The sequence below is a fragment of the Panicum virgatum genome, chromosome 5K (genome assembly GCF_016808335.1).
Source record: "Panicum virgatum strain AP13 chromosome 5K, P.virgatum_v5, whole genome shotgun sequence".
NCBI classification, from domain to species: Eukaryota; Viridiplantae; Streptophyta; class Magnoliopsida; order Poales; family Poaceae; genus Panicum; species Panicum virgatum.
The window spans coordinates 5,602,553-5,608,514 of record NC_053140.1 but is presented as its reverse complement, the minus strand read 5'-3'; the positions used below and the strand labels follow the sequence as shown (position 1 = coordinate 5,608,514).

At 42.8% G+C, this 5,962-nt stretch overlaps 1 long non-coding RNA gene across 1 annotated transcript; it reads right to left on the bottom strand.

Annotated features, from left to right (window-relative positions):
• Positions 1 to 1,335: 1,335 nt before the first annotated feature.
• Positions 1,336 to 2,916, bottom strand: LOC120705868. Its single transcript, XR_005688088.1, has 4 exons — positions 2,854 to 2,916; positions 2,723 to 2,755; positions 2,020 to 2,591; positions 1,336 to 1,673 (listed from the first exon to the last, which is right to left on the bottom strand). It is a non-coding gene; the product is annotated as an uncharacterized LOC120705868 (long non-coding RNA).
• Between the last annotated feature and the right edge of the window lie 3,046 nt (positions 2,917 to 5,962).

The window sequence follows — 5,962 nt, the reverse complement described above, 5'->3', positions numbered from 1 at the left end:
AAGAAAAAGTTGTGAACATAGAAATATTCGAGCATAGAAACCTGTAATTCATGGTTATACTTTAGATTATACTTTCACATGGCATATAAACCTCGCATATAAATATAGAAACCAATATCCATCTAGAATTTGAATTGAATAGACATGTTGCTCAAGTACAAAATCCACCCGTCATGCTCTAGCCATGTTGTAAACAATTGTGGGAACCATAAATTTCCTAAATGAGATGTATAAACTAAAAATATAAAAACAATGATATTTGCACTCCAATGGTGAGGACTATGATGCTAGCTTGCAGCTGGTGAAGACTATGATACTAGCTTGCAGTTGTGGAAGTCATCGTCCGGTAGATCCTCGTTAACAACACACCTCACAATTAAAGAAGGCATAAAAATCAGTGAATGTAGTCATAGAAATAAATATATGATTGCAATCACATACATCTAAGCAAACTACATGAAGCAACAAAATTTTTATGCAAAATTTGAGATCCATTGTGAATATATTTTTTAAAATTTTTTGAATTCAAAATTTACGGGCATAGAAACATAAGGACATGAGCGTAGAAAAAGTTCCGATCATAGAAACATAAGGGTACGAGCATAGAAACATAAGGACACAAGTATAAACTAAGTTCGAGCATAGAAACATACGGGCATGAGCATAAGTATAGTAGTTTCTTCGCCCGAGGATCCAACTCACAAATGATTTTTGTCACATTTATATAGTGGCATAGAAACATGTCAGCCATGCAAAAGATCCATGGTTTGGGCAGTACGGCCAGTAGATCCAAAACTATCTCGCCAGTGAGAGAAGGAGAGAGAGGTGGTTTTCACGTCTCCTTTTTCTGATAACTCTTCACTCGGATATTCAGTTCGCAAACGGTTTTCAATCATAGAGCTGAACAATGGCATATAAACACATCAACAGAAATTGAATTCATAATTTTACATGGGCATAGAAACCTAGGGACACAAGTATAGAAAGATGGTCGAGCATAGAAACATAAGGACGCGTGTATAAAAACATAGGGATATGAGCATACAAATGTTTCAGACCATAGAAACCTACACGAATGAGCATAGAAAATGTTGAGCGGTCCATTTTTTTAATTTGAAATTTGAATAAAAGTGGAGAAACTGACACATGCCACATGATGCGCTGACATATGCATGCATGCAAACCCACCATTATATTTAGCCACTATTTTTTTCTTTTCAAATTTGAAATTTGGATACGAGCATAGAAAAATGTCCGAGCATCGAACATATAAATCCAGGTCATAGAAATTTGAAATTAAGGACTCGAATATAGAAACATAAGGACACGAGCATAGAAACATACAAAGAACGAGCATAGAAACCTATCATCCGGGACATAGAAATCTATAAATGCAAACATATAAACCTGGCCTAGAAGCATAGAAACCAAAATCCATCTAGAATTTGAATCAAATAGAGATGTACAGTTGTGTGAACCATAAATTTCCTAAAAGAGATGTACAAACTATGAATACAAAATCAATAATGTTTGCACTCCGCTGGTGAGAACTATGATGCAAGCTTGCAGCTGGTGAGGACTATGATGCTAGCTTGCAGCTGGTGAGGACTATGATGCTAGCATGAAGTTGTGGAAGTCGTCATGCGGCAGATCCTCGTCAATATATAACACACCTCATAATTTAAAAAAGGCATAAAAATCAGTGAGTGCAGTCATAGAAACAAATATATGATTGCAATCACATACATCTAAGCAACTACATAAAGCAACAAAAGGTATAAAAACCAGTGAAGGCAGTCATAGAAACATAAGATGCAAGTCGGTATCTGTGCTCAGACCCTCAAGACATATAGTATCTATGCATAAAAAGTAGTGACGAAAATCATAGAAGCATGGTCAGGCTCAAGCAACAAATGATGTCGCGTTGAAGCGGCCACAACATCAAAAATACAACTTTTATGCCAAAAAACCCAGCTCTTATGTATTGACCTGACCATGACATAAAAGCAGCCAGCTTACCACCATCCCAACATTTGAATGTATGTGGAGAATTATATACTAGTGTAGAGAGCTTTGTACGATGGCATATAAACCTGTAAGGTCAGGCATATAAACATGCATCTGATCAGACATGATGCTCCTATGGTGCATGGAAAATGCATAAAAATAAAGAAAAAATAGAAGATGCTCGACAATTGTCATATGCAAAACTAAATAAACAGCAACAAGGATAAAGATGAAAATGGATACTTTTATGCTAAAAAACACAGGCATCTACGAAGTTACATTCATATGGTGGCAAAAATTATACACTTCCCTCATACAAGTAGGGTACAAACTCAGTGTAGAAAAGTTTTCTATAGGGGCATAGAAACCTGTAAGGCCAAGCATAGAAGCATGCATCTGATAGGAATGGATGCTCCAATGGAGTACCAAAAATGGAATGTGATCATAAACCAGTGAGGACGATCATATAAACATGGGAGGAAAATAGTAGACAAATATATGATGCATTGTGGGAGGTGTCATCAATTTGAATGCACCAGTGTTCAGTTCAAACCTAGCTGCGGCGTGCGCGGTGTCGAATCCACCTGAAACAGAAACGTCGCTAGCACAGCCCAATCAAATTAACTGCAGTACAAGCTCCTCTTTTTATTTTTTACAAGAAGCACAGTAAAAAGTTAACGGCAGCTTGAGTAGGGGAACTAGAATTTGAGCGCACCCAGGTAGACCTGCTTCCCGCAGTCCCTACTCCCTACCCAATTGGAGGATGCAGACAAGAGGTTACTGAGTGGAAGCTACAATAAAAAACAAGCACGGATTAAGCGGTGAGAGGTTGTCGGGAGCGCTCACCAGATGTGCGACTCCCAGCGGCCGGTCCTCCTGTAGAAGGTGACGCCCCTGTACTGCGAGCTCTTTGGGCGCCGCAGTCGCTGCGGCGATGCTCCGAGAGGGCGCGGCAGGCCCCGTCGCAAGCGGTGCACTGAGGCCGCCGACTGCACGCCGCCGCCGGATCCGGTCGTGGGGAGGGTGGAGAAGCATGTGGCCGGCCGGATCCGGCCCGGGAGGAGCGCCGCCGCCTGGTAGGCCCGCGCCGAGCTAGAGTTTTGGGCTGGGGAGAGGAGCACGGGGGAGTGGGGAAGGGTTGCCCTGTATATATATGGGGTAGTGGGAGAGGGTCTGGTGGACCTTGGGTGTGCCTGGGCTGCATGGGAAAGAGGGCGCACGGAGCTGGTCTGGGACTTCCAATTGTTATAGGGAGCCCTGGGCTCCTAATATATATACTCTATTATATATAGAATATACTTGAAAGTATATAGATTTGGGACATAAACTGCTAATAAGCGGGCTATTTTAAAGTTTTAATTAATTTCAATTAATCCAATATTCAAGGAGATGATAATAGTCAAAGTTTTGTGCGTTGACTACACCAACAGTCTCCACTCGATGCTATTATTAACCCTCTCGTACGGTCAGCCAGTTAGGCCGGATAAGAGGCTCGAACTTCAGTCGTCTTCATTCTCTCGCCCAAAACCAAGCTTCTTCATTCCTATCAGATGGTCACTCGCAAAGGGGCTTTAGCCCGGTTGGTAGGACATACAGATGGGAACCTCCAGGTCGGGAGTTTGACTCCCGCTTTGCCCGAAAAAATTCCCTCGTCTGTTTCCATTTCCAAAGCATAGTTTGGGGTTTGACCTAACTCACAAGCAATGGCGGAGGACAAAATCGAACTGAGGTATGGTGAAATTCAGGAGGCAATGTTTTCTTCCTTCCTCTAAGCTTAGATCAAAAGCATAGGGGTACAAGATACCTGTAGCTAGAAGCTATTGCACCTATTAATGGCCAAATCAAGGTACGGCAAGCGCCACACCTCGCCGCACTAGGTCCTCCACTCCTGCTCACAAGGCGACGTGCCACTGTATATAGGGGTGGGGACAGAGTTTCTGTGATTTTCTTGACCTGCAATGCGCCCAGCCGTCCTCCATCTCCTTCAGCACTCGTGTCATCTACGCCTTCCAAGTTCCAACCTTGGCATGCTTTCTTGATTCGATAGGGAGATGATGCCCCTAACCCCAAGAAACCCTAATAAACCAAAAAGAAAAAATGAATCCTAGTAGTCTTTGTTTTTTTTTGAGATTACACATTATAACTCAAAACTTACAAGTTACAATGCACGCAGACTCACCCTTATGAACACATGTACGCAAATTTTATCCCTATGAGCATCTTTGAAAACTGAGCTGGCAAATTCTTAGATTGAAGAAGTCAACACAGACGTCTCATTGTTAACGGGAACATCGCCTACTACTAAAAGCACAATACTGTTAAATCCTAAAATATTTGCTCTCATGAAAAGTCGAACTCAGAACCTGAGATGCTATTGAGGCCCTTGTAACCACTATTACCTCTGTCCCAAAAAAACAAGCCACTCAAGGATTCAAAATTTGTCTAAAAAATAAGTCATACTACTCTATTTAAAAAGTGCATATGGATTCAAGAATTAATTAGTGTCAACAAATATGATTTTTTTTGTTAATTTATCCTAGAATTTCTAGAATAATTTTTTTTAGAACGGAGGGTGTAGACTACAGGCCTTTCCGTCCTAGTAGCCTTTTGTGTGCACCTGAAGTAACGGCATAAGGTTTGGACTAGGGTGGATAGTGGAGCGAGTGCTGACACTTTTGTGGGAAGAAATGAGTGGGCTTTAATTTAGCGACCGTATTGTTTGGACATGATGGGAATCATGTTGAGTAGTGGGCTTTATTTTAGCGCCCGCATCGTTTGGAGACAACCGATATGGTCCTAATCCGACCGCATGTATTAGGCCGTGGTACGGTGGGTTAGATGGGCCAAGTGATCCATCATCTTGTGCAGCCAGGGTATGGGCCGGCCCGTATCCGCTTTCGCACGCGTCATGGAGCTTTCCGCCGCGTCATCTTGCATCGTGAGAGCATATTATTTCTTGCCTGCTATAGTACTAGGATTTCCTCCATTTTTTTTTATTCTTTTGCGAGGATCCGAGGAGTTCTTGGATCACCGTGCACGCACGAAGTTTCTTTTGATTGGATTAGTTACAGTACTCCTTGCACGTACGTCCTAGGAAGTTTCCCACGAACTCGGGCCAAACAGCGACAAGTCGAATCCGAGAGCCATTTATATTTCTCCATCGCATCTCGAGCATGTTTAGTTTAGATCTGGGGCTGGATCTCGAGGACTACTTGGCCGCACTGCCTCGCCGCCACATGCCACGGACAGCGTGATTCCACAAATTAAACCTGGGAGGAGCTGGAGTCGAGAGTAATAATTACGAAGTCCGATCATGGCGATCAGTTTAATTACTCACTTGAGCCCGATAGAAAATACTCCGATCATGGCGATCAGTTTATAATTATTACTCACTTAAGCCCGATAGAAGATACTCCGATCATGGCGATCAGTTTTAATTATTATTACTCACTATAGCTCCAGCAGGGAGCGTGTGAGAGCCAAGCTAGGAAAAGGCAAAGCCCTAGCATTCGACAGGTAGCGAATTGCGGTTTGTTTCGAGTTCAGGGAGTGCATGCATGCTCGGTTTTACACTTTTACTCCGGCCGGCACACGGTAATTTCCATGCATGGTCGATCAGGTTTTATCTCGCTCTCCTTCAAGCTCCAGTGAACCTCCGCCTCCTCGAAACGACGCCGCGCCCTATAAATAGACATCGAAACCGTTCACAAGCCTCTCACTCCCAGTCGCCTCAGCTCGATCACATCACCTGCGTGCTCTGATCGACAAGTGATCAGATTAGATTATCAGAAACAATGGCGATGCCTCCAGCTCCACGGCTATCTCTGTTCATGATCGTCCTGGTGCTAGTCCTCGTCACAGCATCTCCATACTCCTCAGAGGCTACTACATCATATTCTCCAGGTACAGATTGCCCTGCATTTCTATCTAGCTACTGCTATATATTAATAATATA